The following is a 19981-nucleotide window of genomic DNA, read 5'->3' as shown; positions in this document are numbered from 1 at the left end:
CTTTTGCTTGCGTCCTTTGTGCCTTGTATCCTGTGACAACCAATTGCTTTTTTTAAAGCAGAAGAGAACCCAATAGTTTTTTTTTTTAAACAGAAGAAGCACAACTGATAACACAGTGATAATGTACACAGCTAATGTAGTAGATGTGACCTGCAGTCCTATGTAACACCACAGATAACAGTGATAACTCTCTGAGTTCAGATAATGTATAGATGTGACCTGCAGTCCTATGTAACACCACAGATAACACAGTGATAACTCTCTGAGTACAGATAATGTATAGATGTGACCTGCAGTCCTATGTAATACCACAGATAACACAGTGATAACTCTCTGAGTACAGATAATGTATAGATGTGACCTGCAGTCCTATGTAACACCACAGATAACAGTGATAAGTGAGTATAGATATTGTAGTTGATGTGAACTGCAGTCCTATGTAACACCACAGATAACACTGTGATAACTCTCTGAGTACAGATAATGTAGTAGATGTGACCTGCAGTCCTATGTAACACCACAGATAACAATGATAACTCTCTGAGTACACATAATGTATAGATGTGACCTGCAGTCCTATGTAACACCACAGATAACAGTGATAACTCTCTGAGTACAGATAATGTATAGATGTGACCTGCAGTCCTATGTAACACCACAGATAACACAGTGATAACTCTATGAGTACAGATAATGTAGTAGATGTGACCTTCAGTCCTATGTAATACCACGGATAACACAGTGCTCCAAAGTGAGAGCGCCATGCGCATTTGAGGACTAAATTAGGGAATTGCATAGGGGTGGACATAGGGGTATTGTACGCTAGTGATTCCCAAACAGGGTGCCTCCAGCTGTTGCTAAACTCCCAGCATGCCTGGACAGTCAATGGCTGTCGGGTAATACTGTGAGTAGTTGTTTTGCAACAGCTGGATGCTCCATTTAGGAAACAGTGCCGTACCAGACGTTTTTAATTTTTATTGGGGAGGGGAAGGGGCTGTGTAGGGATATGTGTATATGTAGTGTTTTTTACTTTTTATTTTGTGTTAGTGTAGTGTAATGTAGTGTTTTTAGGGTACAGTCACACGGGCGGGGGTTCACAGTAGTTTCCCGCTGAGAGTTTGAGCTGCAGCACAAAATTTGCTTCAGCTACAAACACATTGTAAGCCCCTGCCCATGTGAATGTATCCTGTACATTCACATTGGGGGAGAGGGGGGGGATGGAGCGAGTTGCATGCAGGGAGTTGTAGTTTAGCAACAGCTGGAGGCACAATGGTTGCGAAACACTGAGAGTTTGTTACCAACTCAGTGTTTCACAACCAGCGTGCCTCCAGCTGTTGCAAAACTACAACTCCCAGCAGGCATGGTCTGTCAGTGCATGCTGGGAGTTGTAGATTTGCAACAGCTGGAGACACACTGTTTGGGAAACACTGCTATCTGATCTTATATCATAACTTTTAAACTAGTCTAAAATGCACTTAAATATAATGAAATAACAGTGGTGAAATTACTTACACAAATCAGCAGTTTTTCCTCACTTGGTGAAAAGTTACTCCCCACCATCTTCGCTTCGCAGGGCAGCAGAAAATCGCGATGCAAAAAGCAACTGGCAAAGATCCAGGAAATGATCCCTGTTCTCGCATGATGTCATAGCACGCATGCGCAGATGAGCGAAATTTCACAATTGCAAAATTTCGCAATGGCGAAATTTCGCAATGGAAAAAAAATCTCACGAATATCACGAATATTCGAATTTCACGAATATGGGAGGAATATTCGTCCTCATATTCGCGAAATATCGCGAATTCGAATATGGCATATGCCGCTCATCACTACTGCTCAGTTTGAGTCAGATTCACAGACTGAGAAGGGCGTTCCCCAGCAGGCGTGACATCATCTGAAGCCATACAGGGGAGAACTGTCTCTCTCACTCTGCTAGGCACAGCCCAGAGTAGTTCAGTGTGTGAGATGAGCTATGATTGGCTAAGGCTGCACAGACCCCCCTCAGCACTCCAGAATGCATTTCATGATTTTGGACTTTTGCCAGGCCAGCAGGAGTCCAAAGTCTGTGCAAGAGATGGGGAAATGTACTCTGGACAAGTAGGGAGACACCTAGTGGCAGCTTTTTTTAAACACAAACATAGAAAACTTCATTTTTTTTTTTAAAGCAAATTACATTAGAAAGATTTTTATATTTACCATAAGGAGTGCAATAGCAAAAAATAGTTTTAATGAGAGTGCCAATTTAAAATGTTTTTTTGAAAGCTCAGAAAATTGTAAAATAATAAAAGAAGCCAATTTCACTTTACCAATCACCCACCAATCTAGTTCCTGGGTGCACCATTGGTCTCTCCTTCCTGATCCCTCTTAACTTGGACGTGTAAGTGCTGTAGCCAATCATTGGCCACAACACTGGATTGTGAGCAGTGGGGTATTACTTGTGGTGTCTACTTTAAAAGGAAAATATGGGTACTGAGGCATAATAAGGATATTTTAACCTATGATTCCGGTTACATGAACATATAATAGGCGTACAAATTGGTCTGGCTTCCAAAGGTGCAACATTCTCAGTTACTACTCATTACAAAAGCAGCCATAGCAGCTGTGTGTCTGGCCTTCATTGGACGGAATCCACTGCTTTTAAATGATGTATGGTCTATTTACAGGTACACTGTCCTGCACATATTTGATGCGCAGGATTTGAAGTTGCAGATTAGATGCTGTGTTCAGTTATTTAGTTTACATTGAAATCTTCAGCATAAAATCTGCAGCTTCAAACCCTGGGCATCAAATATGCGCCGTATACTGTATGGGGGAGATTTATCAAAACCTGTGCAGAGGAAGAGTGGTGCAGTTGCCCATAGCAACCAATCAGATTGCTTCTTTCATTTTCCACAGGCCTCTAAAGAGGCCTGTGGAAAATGAAAGATGCAATCTGATTGGTTGCTATGGGCAACTGCACCACTCTTCCTCTGCACAGGTTTTGATAAATCTTCCCCTATGTGTGTATACACCCTAAGGGTACATTCACACGGGCAGATTACCAGCAGATTTTGCTACCACTGACTTCAATGGGTCGGTAGAAAATCCGCAATAGAGGCAGATTTGCAGATTTTTTTTCAGACCCATTGAAGTTAATGGTAGCAATATCTGCTGCGGATTTTCTGCAGCAAATAAGCTACAGTGATTCAGCAGGTAATCCGCCCCTGTGAACATACCCTTAAACTGAGAGCTTTTCCTTAGCTGGAAACCAGATAAAGGCCAATATAATATTAAATGTTCCTCTACCTTGCAGAACAAGAAACATTATGTAACTTAGCCTAGACCTACTTCCTACTTCCAAAAAATATTTTTTCTACACTGCATCCTTTTCTGCCAAGGTTCTCACTATTGGAGATGCCAGTATGCTTCAGTGAACGCACGGTGCCATGATCGGATTTCTGGAGCAGCTGATTCCAACAGTAATAAACAGGGACACCTTAGCTTTGTCTTCTGAGAAAGAAAGTACAGATCCTGTACAAGGTTATTTAATCTTCTGGACCTTGTGGGTCTAGTCTGTAGATTATGAATTGTTGGCAAAGGTCTAAGTCCCCGCTAACAGGCCTTTACAGGCAGTGATGGTAGCCTGAGTTATGCAGAAGTAGCACCAAGATTGAAACGAAATCTTGGATTAAGTCAAACTTGGAGAAAATGTTATATCTAAAAACACCAGAAAACAGATTTTTTTATGTACATGTTCAGTAACCATTCCAATGTCATGAAGTGACATTTATCAAGAACTTAGTTACTTTCCCCTGGAAGCATTGCTTCTTGTATGTGAGAACAATGAAGACACCATATGGTGGTATACAAAGCGCCCACAAATCCATTGTAAAAGCCTGTACTGCCCAATATGTAAAGATGCATACCAATCCCTAAATATATGAACAGTTTATTCAAGCCATAGAACACATTATATAAAACCAGGGAAGACGGTGAGAGTAGCAAAAATATCAAATAAGTTAACAGTGACACATCTTAGGCTGCTTTCACACTATAAAACAACTCTTCCGTTATGAACTCTCGTTAGGAAATCGGCCTTTATACGGCCGGTACAAAATCCCTAACAGCCATTAGAAAATCCCATTATAGTCTATAGGATTTTTCTAATAGCCTTTTTAACCCGTTATCGCCCGTTATTAATAAAGGCCGTTATTTTGTGACGGGTGAATGAAAGGGAGAAATAGTGGATGTACTATTTCTCCCGTTACTATCGCCCGTCACAAAATATCGGCCGTTATTAATAACGGGCGATAACGGGTTAAAACGGCTATTAGAAAAATCCCATAGACTATAATGGGATTTTCTAATGGCTGTTAGGGATTTTGTACCGGCCGTATAAAGGCCGATTTCCTAACGGGCGTTCATAACGGAAGTTGTTTTATAGTGTGAAAGCAGCCTAAGCAAATTGATAAGCTTTGAAGCACCCTTTTAGGCCCCTTTTATACTACCATTATGCCTCGTCAATAACGGCAGTCAAGCTCTTTTTTTGGGGGGAGTTTGACGGCCGTCATTTTAACGGTTCATAACGGGCAATAAAGGGTCCTGATAGACCCCATTATAGTCAATGGGGTCTGTCAGGTGCCGCTATTTTCAGAGAGAATAGCGGCAGAAAAAGACGGTTCAAGCACTATTTCTTCTCCCGCTATTCGCGATCATAAAACAACAGGCTTTACATTGCCTGAGACAAATGGCAGTGTGAATGTAGCCTTATATCGGTGCATCCAACAGATTGGTCATCTAAGCTGCCAAGGGTCTAGATTACAGTTATGAAAATATAGTACATATCTAATAAAAGTTCCTTGTATATTAAAATAACAAATTAGTTAGAAAGGAAAACCTAAAATATTTCATAAATATGGAATAAAGATATTTATTATTTATAAATAATTGCAAACCATAAAAATAACTCTAATACTTAATAAATCATAATAATGTTTACGCTGAGGTATTTAGTAAGAAGCGATTATGACCCATTTAATGAATAGCTATAATTGCTAGATTGGCGGGGGCCCAGTGCCCCAACTTCCCACTTTGCCCCAAAAATGTGGTTAGGAGCAGTGTGAATGAAGCAACAGTCAAGCATTAATCCTACCCCTCTATTCAAATCTTCTGGCATTGCTCAATAGTTGGGCATTAGGTTTGGCTATTTTTATTAGTACCATAGCCTTTTATAGGAGCAGTAGTACACTAACTTGATTCATCCTCCATGCAAACTCCTTCTAGCTGTTGTCTAAATGTTACGCAGAGTAGGTGCCAGAGTTCCCCATTCCAGCAATCATAGTGGTTTCAGTGGTCAGATCCTTACCAATCTACCATTTGTCATCTATCCAATGGATAGGTGATAATTGCTTCTGACTAAAATACCACTTTACATCTAGACACCATGATAATCCACTGACTTGCACCCTAAACAAATTCTATGTATAATGGTATCAAGAAATCTAATATAAATACACCCAGAGAATCCCAAACACAATTGAATTAGTCATAAAGGACCAGTAAAAATAATAATAAAAAAAAATTAAAACAAGGCCATATTACATGCCATTCAAATATACGGTGTCCATTTTAGGACATCATCAGTCGTCAGCCGTACCTCTGTCTTCCGTCAGGCAAAACAGCGTCCTGCCTACTCCCTCGGACCCATCTCTGTCAGGTGTCAGCAGCAACTCCCTCCTCCCTCCTTTGTCATCCTAAAGTCTCTCATCCAAAACTCAGTCATCCCTTAGACGAAAAACCTTCCTGTCGTGTAGCAGAGCCGAGTCAGTGTCGGCTCTCTGCTATATGGGTTGTGCTGTACATGCTATTCAATGTCGGCTCTGCTATACAGTGCTGTGCAGCGTCGGCTCTGCTATGCGGCAGGAAGTTCTGAGGGAGAATCGTCTGAGGCATGACAGCGTTTTGGATGAGGAAGTTGTGGCTGAAGGATGACAGCGATTGGTCTGAGGGAGGAGGCTGTTTCACCTGATGGAGGACGGAGTTGCGGCTGATGACTTACGGCGATTGCTCTGAGGGAGGATGCCGTTTCACATGACGGAGGACGGAGTTATGTCTGACGACTGAAGATGTCCTAAAATGGACATCGTACAAATAGCATAAAGTTGAATAACTAGTGTACTAGGATATGCCAAAGAATCCTTACTGTGGTGTTCAAACACTGCAAAATGGTGTCAGGCGGAAGCATGCAGCTGTTGTATGTCTATACAGGAAATAATAGTCCTATATTCACAGATCAACAGAGATAAACTGTTGTGTGCCATACTTAATAACAGACACCCAATACAAAGGGAGAACCCAGAGGTTTCACTACTATGTTTAAGAAATATCTGAGGGTACATGACTGGCCATGGCTGAACTATAATCCCATAAGATCATTTTATCTGAGAATAATATGAATAACAACAATGCATGCTAGTCATTCCAAAATATAATGTTCCTTTCAAGGCAACATGATGTCCTAGCAAAAGCTGTACTGCAATTACTAAAAAGCAACAAAGGGCCAATCAGGCAGAAGAATGAAGCCCAACCCTTCTGACCCCTTATAAATAGGACTTTGCAGGAAAGAGTACCAAGTGACTTCTTAAGGCCCTTTAGTTGCATTGTTGTGTCCCAAAGCTGTCACAGTGACTGGTTTGCTTTAAACAAGCATTGGAGGACACAATAAAGTACAGTGGTCCCTCAAGTTACACTATTAATTGGTTCCAGGACGACCATTGTATGTTGAGACCATAACTCTATGGAAACCTGGTAATTGGTTCTGAAGCCCCCAAAATGTCATCCAAAAATAGGAAAAAGTGAGGATTAAAGATAAATAAGTAGATAACTAATACAGATAAAGCAAGTCCTTACATATAAAAGTAAGAAAGATCTGCTGGGAGCTGTAAATCACTGTCTATTTCAGTGTTTCCCAAAGAGGGTGCCTCCAGCTGTTGCAAAACTACAACTCCCAGCATGCCCAGACAGCCTTCGGCTGTCCGGGCATGCTGGGAGTTGTAGTTTTGCAACAGCTGGAGGCACCCTCTTTGGGAAACACTGGTCTATGTAGAGGACAGGAGCTTCTTCAGGGTCCTGTACAGAACACAGTGTCCTAAAAAAAGTAAAATGGAGCCGCCCTCACCTGGTGTCCAAAGGAGCAGCTAACCCTGGTACAGGTAAAGGGTACAGAACATGTAATACCTCCCTGTACTGTAGGGGGCGCTACCAGACACCAGTCAGTGCATACACATCAGTAATACAGGTCGGTTCTTCCAGCCCTTGACACGTTTCACAGATTCCATAGTATTGTATGTTGAGTCTGGTTTCAAGTTACAATGGTCCAGAAAAGACCATTGTATGTTGAAACTATTGTATGTTGAGGCCATCGTAAGTTGAGGGATCACTGTAAAACGTTTTTAACTTAAACACTTTTTGTAAAATTCTCATCTAGATTTGTTTCGCAATGTTATTGGTCCATTGTTTACTTTCTTCTTTTCTCCATCGGAATTGTCATGAAAGCAACGCCTCTCCATCTACAGGACACTGAACAAGGCTCTGTTTTCAGTAATATTACCACAATATCATTTAGTCCTGGCCTGATCACTTTCCCTGTATTATCCATGTATCTGCCCATCATTTCCATGAAATCATTCCCGAGAACAAAGCCCTGTGCCATCCTCATGCTTGCTTTCATTGTATCCACTTGTACATCCTGTCTTGTTAGTAAATATGCAGAACCTATGCCACACAGAACAGGATACATTTGGAATAATTCAGTGATTGCATGATATATTCTTCTTCAGTCCACATATTCAGACACTTCTGCAAACCAAAAACAGGGAGTGGACTAGAAGCCCCGATACGTTGTAATAGGATATATTGATGTGGAAGGCTAAGAAGAATTACATCATCTCACATCTTATACTAGAAAAGCTTCTGGCACTGCAACATTAACCTGGAACACTGCTACCAGGCATGAGAGGCTGCAGGAAAATCCCAATTCATTCTTCCTTATGTAGAGAACAAAGAGCCTCCCCACTACATAACAGGGACAGATGTACAATGACCATTTATTTACATTGTGTGCCAGAAGAGGAAAGTTTTGGGGTGTCTGGACCTACCCTATGCCATCTACTACTCTTATGACATAAAACACGTCATAGCATCTCTCCTAGCTGGAGAATGAATGAAAGGATGGATTACGCAGTAGACCTGCCATTGTAGACTCCTGCATCCTGCAGCCTGTCTCCAGCATCCATAGCTTATAGCCAGGTTATCTATAGCATGCACGACCCTAACAATGTCTAGTATGTAAATGTATATTTACTGTACCTCAGTGAGCTCAGTAGATCTAGAAAGGAAGGCAGGCAGGCATGGGAGGGACACGAACAGAATGGTTTCTGCTGCTGTAGAAAGCTGCTCTTCTAAACTGCCAATCCCTTAAAGAACGCTAGGGGCGCCCGTCTCCAGCAGAGGTGGAGTTCTTTGTACTGACATCAGACATGCCATTATTGTTATTATTGTGACGAGGACTAAATAGTAATTAAAACAAGATACAGTGGTCCCTCAAGTTACAATATTAATTGGTTCCCGGGACGACCATTGTATGTTGAAACCATTGTATGTTGAGACCTGAACTCTATGGAAACCTGGTAATTGGTTCTGAAGCCACCAAAATGTCATCCAAAAATAGGGAATAGGTGAGGATTAAAGAAAAATAAGTAGATAACTAATATAGATAAAGCAAGTCCTTACATATAAAAGTAATAAAGAGCTGCTGGGAGCTGTAAATCACCGTCTATGTCAGTGTTTCCCAACCGGGGTGCCTCCAGCTGTTGCAAAACAACAACTTCCAGCATTCCCGGACAGCCGTTGGCTGTCCGGGCATGCTGGGAGTTGTAGTTTTGCAACAGCTGGAGGCACCCTGGTTGGGAAACAATGGTTTATGTAGAGGACAGGAGCTTCTTCAGGGTCCTATACAGTACACACAGTGGGGGGGATTCATCAATCTATATAGAGTAATTTTAGGTGTATTTTCTTGCGCAAAATCTTGCGCAAGGATATTTCCTGCGTTCTTTTTGTGAGTCTTTTTTGGTGGAATTTTTTCTAAAGATGTCACCCTTCAGGTGTACCGTAGAGAAGTTTTTCTGGTAGACATGAATTTATTAACTGTCTTTTTTTTTTTTTGCGCAAAAAAAGGTTGCAAGTGTCATTTTCTTGCGCAAATATACACCAGCTCCGAGCACACGTACAAGTCTGCCTTATATTTTTTTTCAAGAGCTGAGATGGGCTGGATTCTATTACTGCACATGATTCACAGAGACCCGTGCGCAAGTTTAGTACATTTTGCGCAGCTAAATGACAAATACACGCAGCAGAAAGGGGTAAAAAAGCTCTACCATACACTGATGTTGATGAATCCCCCCCAGTGTCCCAAATGGAGCCACCCTTACTTGGTGTCCAAAAGAGCAGCTAACCCTGGCACAGGTAAGGAGTATTACAGAACATGTAGTTCCTCCCTGTACTGTAGGGGGCGCTACCAGACAGCCAGTCAGTGCATAATATAAAAACGAGAAAAAACAACAAGAGGTGCGCCCCTAGTGAGGACCGTTTGATAGTGATAAAGGTATAACGTAAAGATGGGTTCTTACCCCTAGGTGTTGCGCTTAGAGCACAACACCTATAGTAGCGTAGAAAATCAAGGGAAACCGCTGCCACGAGGAACAACCCGGTGTGACGTCCGTCAGTCCGGTAAGTAGCAATGAGAATAAATACGTGGATAAATTCCTCTCAAGAAGGCGCTGGTACCCAGGGATGGAGATAAACTTCTTTATTGGCAACGCGTTTCGATCCCGAACCGGGATCTTGATGCCTGACGAAGATCACGGTTCGGGATCGAAACGCGTTGCCAATAAAGAAGTTTATCTCCATCCCTGGGTACCAGCCCTTCTTGAGAGGAATTTATCCACGTATTTATTCTCATAGCCAGTCAGTGCAGGCACTTCAGTAATAGAGGTGATTTACCAGTCAAATGCCCATTCTGATTGGTCAGTTCCTCCAGTTGTGACACGTTTCACAGATCTGCACTGTCTGTACATTGTATATTGAGTCTGGTTTCAAGTTACGATGGTCCAGAAAAAAACATTGTATGTTTAAACTATTGTATGTTGAGGCCATTGTAAGTTGAGGGATCACTGTACAATTCCTAGACATTGTTAACAGGATTATACAGATTGATTTAGGCTATTGTGGAACTGCAAGTCACAGCAGAATGTGATAGAACTTAGTTTAAAATAACTAATTACATCAAATGCATGTATCTATTATGTATTTTAGCTATTATATATTAAATGAAAAGTGCTTAGAAGTAAAATAAAACCTGTAGTATTGATGTGTGCAGTCTTTCAAAATCTATTACTCTATACCACTGGACACGCTTTACTGTGATGCCTTTTTAAGGCTTGAGGGATTTCCTAAAGATGACAACTTATCACCTATCCACAGGACATGTATCCGATGGGGATCGGGCCACTTATACCCCCACAATCATGAATGAGAGTCCCAAGTCCCCCTGTTAAATGGAGGACTGGTCAATTCAAACCTTATGGGGCTGACAAATGTAGCTCTGTCCTATAGAGTTCGAATCCTGTAAGGGAATGTGTCAGCCCCATAAGGGTATGTTTACACGCGCAGATTTTTTAGCGGGTTTCCCGCTGTGTATTTGAAAGTGGGCGAGCTCTTCTTGGCTGTCCGCAGCCGATTTTCCGTGGCGGAATGTACACTGCGGAAAATCCTCCGCAAGCCCCATTGAAGTCCGTAGGGACTGTGGCGGATTTTCCGCAGTGTAAATTCCGCCGCAGAAAACCCGCTAAAAAATCAGCGTGTGTGAACGTACCCTAAGGTTTGAATTGACCAGTCCTCCATTTAACAAGGGGACTTGGGCCTCTCATTCATGATTGTGGGGGATCTATGTGGCCAGATCCCCAGGGAATGTGTAAGGGAATGTGTCCTCCGTGAGACCTGTTCACACTGAGCAATTTGAGCGGTGGACAATTCCACCGCTGAAATTGTTCCACGCAAAGTAGGAACATGTTTATTCTTTGTACGGAAATCCTCGAGCTCTGCATAGCCATCAATGGTGACAGCACAGGGCTGCGCGGTCCTACCGCTGAAGGATTTTGGTAGTGGCTGCCTGACTGAACGTCCGCAAGCAGAGATTCAGCCTCAATTGCCCAGTGTGAACGCACCCTAAGGGTACGTTCCCACACGGCGTATTTTGCTGCGTATTTGCTGCGTATTTGGTGCTGCGTATTTTCCTACCCATTGACTTCAACAGAGAAAATAAAATACGCAGCAGCAAATACGCAGCAAATACGCCGTGTGGGAATGTACCCTTAATAGGTAATAAATTGTCATCTCAGAAAAACCTCTTTGAGGTTATTTCATAAATAGTAGTTACCTATACATTTTGTTGCAAGAAAAAACTTTCCCTGCAATTTTGGGGTTTCACTGCAATTTTGGCAGTGACAGGGGGTAGTGTAACCATACATTGCCCTGTCCCACTGTGTGAATTGCACTGTGTTGCACCAAAGGTAAGTATTAGGTAAGTAAATCTCAGATGGATTTCCTATGACTGCTCGGCCGCAGTCATGATCATTTGTGGATTGCAGTGCAACCATATTTAGTTACCTTAGATGAGACACAGTGTGATCTACACTATGCCACAGCACAATTTTTTGCTCGCATTATTCCTGTCACAGCCAAAGTTGTGAAGTCCCATCCTTAATACATATGTTTGCACAGAGAGAAAAAAGCTGGCACTACCTTAGAATCCTGTAGATACACTGTATCCCCCAATGATGCACTGCTACCACTGCTCCTCTGTGATACGTGACAGCGGTGCTCCGTCCCATAGCAAGTATAGAACAAATCCAAACGTGAGAAATAGAATGGATGGCAACTCACTGTGATCCACGGTAGCTTTCTTCAACGAGGATGGGTGCAAAAGACAAACAGGCACAGCAAATGGAGCGACATTTCGCGTTACCCGCTTCTCCCGGCTCCAATCGGGTAACGCGAAACATCGCCCCATTTGCTGTGCCTGTTTGTCTTTTGCACCCATCCTCGTTGAATAAAGCTACCGTGGATCACAGTGAGTTGCCATCCATTCTATTTCTCGCGTTTGACTTAATACATATGTTGTGCAGCAGGGATTGTGCTACAGACTATGGCTGTGTATGGCACTCTACAGACAGTCTCTGTGGCATGCAAATTTTTCCAGTGTTTGTTTTTTAGTTTTGAATATCTGGCCTGAAATGCTTATTATTCCCCACCCTTCAACTACCACAGCAGAATTTGACATTTGGAACTACTGTACTCATTGTACTCATTTTAATAGTAACTATTATTTATTCTTATAACAGTTAAAGAATTTCGGAGTAGTATATTTTTATTTGGCAGAAGAATAATGGACACCAGTTTTAGTGATGTCACAATATAGAAGTAATAAACCATGATATTTCTGTATATAGGTAATAAAAGTAGCAATATGACAACGAATGAGTATTGACCAAAGTGACGTACCAGCACAGAGACAACAGACACTGTCATGTCACAGTCCAAGGAGGAAGCACAGTGATTACAGTCACAATATATTACACTGAGTGTGAAGAGGTGCGAGCGGCACTGTGGGTATGTAGGATCGGGTGAAACAGGGTTCTGCTGGATACTAGCTGTGGTGAAGTATGGATGGTGCTCAGTTTTCAAAGCATTTCCAGATATACAGTTGATAGAAGACAGAGGAAAAAACGGCAGTCACCAGGACTTCATTTCATTTCTTCATGCTTTATTGCAGGTAAAATACTCACATGAAAAGGAAGGAAGACATACAGTTGGGGGATTCAGGGCGAATCCCCCCACTGTATGTCTTCCTTCCTTTTCATGTGAGTATTTTACCTGCAATAAAGCATGAAGAAATGAAATGAAGTCCTGGTGAGTGCCGTTTTTTCCTCTGTCTTCTATCAACAATATATTACACTATATATATATATATATATATATATATATATATATATATATATATTTCCTCAGTCTTCTATCATTTACAACTAGGAATATCAAACAGTGATGTTAGAGAACATTGTAAGGGTACGTACACACGCGCTGATTTTTTAACAGGTTTTCTGCTGCATATTTGAAAGCGGACGGGCTCTTCTCGGCTGTCCGCAAGCCCCATTGAAGTCAGCAGGGACTGTGGCGGATTTTCCGCAGCGTAAATTCCGCCGTGGAAAATCTGCTGCGGACAGCCAAGAAGAGCCCGCCCACTTTCAAATACGCAGCGGAAAACCCGCTAAAAAATCAGCGCGTGTGAACGTACCCTATGAAAGGATTATCAAATAATATAGAAACTGTTCATATAGTAAAGTCAAAAAGAAATAAACCTAGCTATTGAAAAACAGTGGTTTTACAGTACAAGGATATACTAGTATCTTCATAAAAGCATAGGGCAGCAGTGAAGTACGGAGTTAAAGGGTATGTTCACACAGCAAAACCTGTGCCAGTCTGATGCCCTGTACCATGGCGGTCTCTAAGCTGTGGTAAGCTTTGGATAAGGGCAGTCCTGACATTCACTTTTATTTTATTGGAATCTTCAAAGTAAAATGTCACTTCTTTTTGCACGATTCCGCACCTCTTATTGAAGGCAATGGGAGCTGAGTTTTTTAATGTGAAACCAAATGTTTTTTTACACAGGACATTATTACAGTTTCCGCTTGTGTGAACATACCCTAAGTCTGACCAAAAACAACATCTGCATAAATGTTGTATGTTTCATTTCCTCTGGGAACTTCCGTTTTCTCCCCAAAACATTCCTATTGGTCCTAGTGTGTTTGTCTGAGTTATGGAAATAAGACTGTGAATGGCTGCAGTTTCTCTAAAGCCCTGCGGAACATGTTGGCGCTATATATGGGTAACAGAAAAGGATAAGAAAAAGGATAATGCACACAGGGATGTCACAAAAGGATGGCGCTACAGAACACAGATGATGAACACAGTGATGTTTTGACTAATGGGTATGGACTTAAAGGGGTACTCCGGTGGAAAACTTTTTTTTTTTTTTTTAAATCAACTGGTGCCAGAAAGTTAAACAGATTTGTAAATTACTTCTATAAAAAGATCTTAATCCTTCCAGTACTTATTAGCTGCTGAATACTGCATAGAAAATTATTTTCTGTTTGGAACACAGAGCTCTCTGCTGACATCACGAGCACCGTGCTCTCTGCTGACATCTCTGTCTATTTTAAGAACTGTCCAGAGTAGGAGAAAATACCCATAGCAAACATATGCTGCTCTGGTCAGTTCCTAAAATGGACAGAGATGTCAGCAGAGAGCACTGTGCTCATGATTCAGCTCTGTGTTCCAAAAAGAAAATAATTTCCACTGTAGTATTCAGCAGCTATTAAGTACTGGAAGGATTAAGATTTTTTAATAGAAGTAATTTACAAATCTGTTTAACTTTCTGGCACCAGTTGATTTAAAAAAAAAAAAAAAAAGTTTTCCACTGGAGTACTCCTTTAACTGAAGTCACGGGAATAATAAACATAATATGATAATATAAAGCTCAGGTGTCACTGTCAAGAGGTAACAAATACAATAGCAGTATGTATTCTTTGTAGATTATTTCAGTTTTTTCATATTACTGTGTGCATTATCTTTCAGCTATTCATGTGTTTTACCCCTGCTCCCATGTATGCATGGGCCCTTATACAAATGCTCATTGCTGGGGTATATCATAATTCTATTACCTCTTAGGAGAAACAAATGACACGGCACCCGAACCTCTGCTTCAAACTTGCTGCTTTATTGCCACTGGCAAGGCGTACAATGAGTATGCACTACACCAACAATGCGCGTTGCATACTCATTGTACGCCTTGCCAGTGGTAATAAAGCAGCAAGTTTGAAGTAGAGGTTCGGGTACCGTGTCATTTGTTTCTTCTAAGAAGTTATATGCGTACACTGCACTTTAGACACGGCCACCGAAGGCTCTACAGACCTGCAGGGTTAAAATCCTGAGAAATCCAAGTGGGAGTGGAGTGGTGCTGACAGCCTTATCTCAGGACTTTGATAATTCTATTACCCCCAAAATCATCGTGGCCTCCTTGACTTTTACAAGACAAAGAAAATCTGTTGTCTGTGTCCTGTTGCTGGTATTGCAGCTCAGGCTAAATTATATGTAAAGTGAACTACAAGACACAGTAAAGGAATGTGGTGGTGCAGTGGCCTAATTGTTCTTATGACTGGCTGACACACTTACTTTCAACTACCAGTTCATCTCATTCCAGTTTAAGGGCCGGTTCACACTATGTCTGTAGTGTACGGGTGCCGGTCGGCTCATTTTTGCCCCATATACGGTTTTCCCACCAGACCTAAAACCACGGTATACCACAGTTTTAGTTCTGGTTAGAGAACCATATAAGGGGCAAAAATGAGCCGACCGGAGTCAGCGTTGGGGTACGGGAACGTCTGGTTTTTGCTCCTCCCAACTGGATCTGGCACCCGTACACTACAAACCTAGTGTGAACCCAGCCTTACACTATCCAATTTTCTAGTTTTCAATGCACACACTGTGGCCCTTAATTCAACGTTTTAACACAAAATTGAGAATTTGCTGAATTTACAGGTTTATATTGGATAAGGTGTTGGGAATATCAACATCTTTTTTAATTATTTTGTTTACCTTTTCTTTTAGCTGTATGGCCGGCCGCAGCGATGTCCACCTCAGCCGGTGATTGGCTGAGTGCACTGCCGACCTGGGCTCCTTACATTACAGAACGCTCAGCCTTTCACCGGCTTAAACTGATATATTTTTCCCCAAAAAAGCTTGCCTTATCCAATGTATATTATTCTTCATTAGAAATAAACATTTACTTACCTCCAGCATTCACATGGTGCCTTCAGTGTCCTGCTCCAGTCCCCGGCTGTGATCTTCTGACATGCAGCGTGATGCTTGGGCCTGGAATAAACTTGGGGCTTGTATAAACTTGTCATACTGCCACACTCCCAGTCACAATGTCCAATATAAGCCAGTGATTGGCTGAACAGTATGACACACTTGGCTCTGGTGACTCTCCGGGCCCAAGCATCACGCTACATCTCTGGAAGTGGATCGCACTAGGGGACCGAAACAGGACACTGGAGGCACCATGTGATCGCTAGAGGTAGGTAGAGATTAATTTTTTTATATACTGTAGATAGGCATTGCTCTAAAAAACACTGGATAATTCCTTTTAAAACTTCAAATTCTTCAGCAATCCTTACTCCTAAATTTGAAAGTTAATGTATTGCATAGACATAATTTTTTTTACTGGTTAAAGCCAGATACTGAAACATTCTTTTTTTCCTTATCTGTTTCTACTTTCTGACTGTAAATTATTTTATTTTAGTTCATTATTATGGGGGCAGCTACCTTGCCTGAGCTGAGCTGATGCTATACAGCAAGCTCCATTGAATTAGACACAATAGACTGTCCCAGACCCTATTCACTAGGATTTCAACCTTTTCTGGGTATGTTCTGTGACTAGAGGTCATTCCTCAGGTAGGGGTAGGCTAAGCTCTGAACATCATTTATGTTTTATCTATCTACTGGTGTCACCTTCTACTGTACTTCTGTCTGTGATTATAAAGAGGATACTGCTTAAAAGGGATCTGTACATACCAGAAAGTCCCAGCTAGGCCCAGATATTAGGCCTAGTGACCAAAAAAAAACCAGGCAAGATTTCTGGATAATTTTATATTATTGACAATAAAATAGAAACTTCTTGAAAAATATGTTTAGCATAAAAAATGTTTTACACAATAATTCATATTCTGAGGACACATTCCCTTTAGGTGCCAAAATCTACTGAACCTATTGCTAAATCTCCTATGTACAAAAAAACAAACAAACAAAAAAAAAAAACGCTTAAACACCATACCGTACAATATAAAATATTTATTGCAGACCAATATATATGATAAAAAACAGTAAAATTACAAAGGGTATAGAAACAAAAGGTGGGATACTGGGGAAGGGGGTACTCAAGGGCACATTGTCTGCATGCCCATATGATGTACAAAAACCACACTTTAAAGTAAAAAATACTTAATGTAGTAATAATTGGGTGAATATGCAGACTATGGTATGTTAGTAAAAATAACAGTACAATATAGAAAAAGAGGCTGAACATATATATAAGTATTGGTAAAGAGTAAACCAAATGCCCCAAATGTTGTGAGGGATAACCAAAGGAAGCAAGCATCCAGGGTACTCGCAGAGTACAAGTGAAGTACACAAATGCCGCTCACCTCAGTTATCCACCAGTGCCGCTCACCTCAGTTATCCACCACACCTCAATGTGTTTTGCCAGCAGGCTATATTGTACTGTTATTTTTACTAAGATACTATAGTCTGCATATTCACCCAATTATTACTACATTGAGTCTTTTTACTTATAAGTGTGATACCCTTTGTGATTTGACAATTTTTTTTATATAACTGAATATAATAAAGATGATATATTTTACAGTAAGAATTTTTTTTTGTACATTGACAATTTTTTGTTGTCCCACTGATTCTTTTTTTATTACCTTTTCTCTTAGTTGACAGGGGCTTCCTTTTTCTTTGATAACTATTGCTTAATCTGTTGCGCTCTGCCATAAAGCATTTGTTTTTATGGGGTGCTGGTATTGATAAATACCGTATCTACATTTGATCCCTTAATCAATGAATGTACTCCAAAAACCTTCACTAAGTAAGTCTTCTATTGTCTTGATAATTCAATTTTATACAGCACTCCTTTGGGTCTTGTACTCAGCTCAAGCCTCTTACAGAAAACTTGACTTGTGTAATTCAATGAGCCCAGCAATGACTGCCTCACCTTGACAATAACTTTACCACTGCTAGTCATTGGTGCAACCTTCTCTTTCAAGCATCCATTTTTTCCCCATAATAGTTTACCAAACTCTTAACAAAGTAAATTTTAATTACAACTTTCATGTAAGCGTTCTCTTAAAGGGGTACTACACTGGAAAAATATGTTTTTGTTAAATCAACTGGTGCCAGAAAGTTAAACAGTTTTGTAAATTACTTCTATTAAGAAATCTTAACCCTTCCAGTACTTATCAGCTGCTGTATGTTCCAGAGGAAGTTCTTTTCTTTTTGAATTTCCTTTCTGTCTGACCACAGTGCTCTCTGCTGACACCTCTTTCCATTTTAGAAACTGTCCAGAGTAGGAGCAAATCCCCATAGGAAACCTATCCTGCTCTGGACAGTTGGACAGAGGTGTCAGCAGAGAGCACTGTCATCAGACAGAAAGGAAATTCAAAAAGAAAAGAACTTCCTGTGGAACATACAGCAGCTGATAAGTACTGAAAGGGTTAAGATAATTAAATAGAAGTTAATTTACAAATCTGATTAACTTTCCGGCACCAGTTGATAAAAAAAATGTTTTCCATCGATTAATTAGATAAAACAAAAAATATGCAGGATTAGGGTTAACAGGGAGGAAAGATAGAGAGGACATCTCCTGAAGGGTTAACCTATGAACCCGAGCCTTGAGGCAGGGGAGAAGGAGCAGTACACACACCTTTAACCCTTAAGGACCAAGCCCGTTTTCATTTTAAGGACCAGAGCATTTTTTGCACATCTGTCCTCTGTCACTTTAAGCATTAATAACTCTGGGATGCTTTGACTTATGGATTTGATTCCGACATATTCTACTTTAACAAAGTGGTGAATTTTCGTCGATACTTGCATCATTTCTTGGTGAAAAAATTCCAAAATTTAATGAAAAATTCCCAAATTTAGCATTTTTCTAACTTTGAAGCTCTCCTGCTTGTAAGAAAAATATACATTCCAAATTTTTTTTATATTGATTCACATATACAATATGTCTACTTTATATTTTCATCATAAAGTTGACATGTTTTTGCTTTTGGAAGACATCAGTGGGTTTCAAAGTTGAGAAGCAATTTTCTAATTTTTCAGGAAATTTTCTAAATCAGAATTTTTCAGGGACCAGTTCAGATTTGAAGTGGATTTGAAGGGTCTTCATATTAGAAATACCCCATAAATGACCCCATTATAGAAACTTCACCCCTCAAATTATTTAAAATGACATTCAGAAAGTTTGTTAACCCTTTAGGTGTTTCACAGGAATAGAAGCAAAGTGAAGGAGAAAATTCAAAATCTTAATTTTTTACACTCACATGTTCTTGTAGACCCAGTTTTAGAATTATTACGAGGGATAATAGGAGAAAAAGCCCCCCAGAATTTTTAACACAATTTATCTCGATTAAGGAAATACCTCATATGTGGATGTAAAGTTCTCTGTGGGTGCACTAGAGGGCTCAGAGGGGAAGGAGCGACAATGGGATTTTGGAGAGTGCATTTTGCTGAAATGGTTTTTGGGGGGCATGTCGCATTTAGGAAGCCCCTATGGTGCCAGAACAGCAAAAAATAAAAAAAACACATGGCATACTATTTTGGTGTTTGACGACTTTTCATTAAAGTCAGATGTGTAAATGAAAAGTTTTTTTCACTAAAGTACAGTTTTTTTTCCCAAATTTACAATTTTTACAAAGGGTAAAATGCCTCCCAAAATTTGTAACCCCATCTCTTCTGAGTATGGAAATACCCCATGTTAGGACGTAAAATGCTCTGCGGGCGAACTACAATGCTCAGAAGAGGAGTCCTATTTGGCTTTTGGAAAGCAAATTTTGCTGAAATGGTTTTTGGGGGGCATGTCACATTTAGGAAGCCCCTATGGTGCCATAACAGCAAAAAAAAAAAAACACATGGCACTTTACATCCATATATGGGGTATGTTCTTACTCAGAAGAAATGGGGCTACAAATTTTTTAGGGCTTTTTTTTTTCCTATTTTCCCGTGTGAAAATGAAAAATGTTGTGACGCCGAGCACTCTGGGTCC

General features: G+C 40.6%; 1 protein-coding gene across 1 annotated transcript in view; it reads right to left on the bottom strand.

Annotated features, from left to right (window-relative positions):
- Window positions 1-8475, bottom strand: part of TP53BP1 (tumor protein p53 binding protein 1) — a 135463-nt gene extending 126988 nt beyond the window's left edge. Inside the window, exon 1 of the mRNA XM_056572106.1 lies at window positions 8347-8475. The gene's annotated coding sequence lies outside the window, so the exon portion shown is untranslated. The remainder of the gene's footprint in view (window positions 1-8346) is intronic.
- Between the last annotated feature and the right edge of the window lie 11506 nt (window positions 8476-19981).

Source organism: Hyla sarda, chromosome 4, assembly GCF_029499605.1.
Source record: "Hyla sarda isolate aHylSar1 chromosome 4, aHylSar1.hap1, whole genome shotgun sequence".
Lineage (NCBI taxonomy): Eukaryota > Metazoa > Chordata > Amphibia > Anura > Hylidae > Hyla > Hyla sarda.
This window is presented reverse-complemented; position numbering and strand designations above follow the sequence as displayed.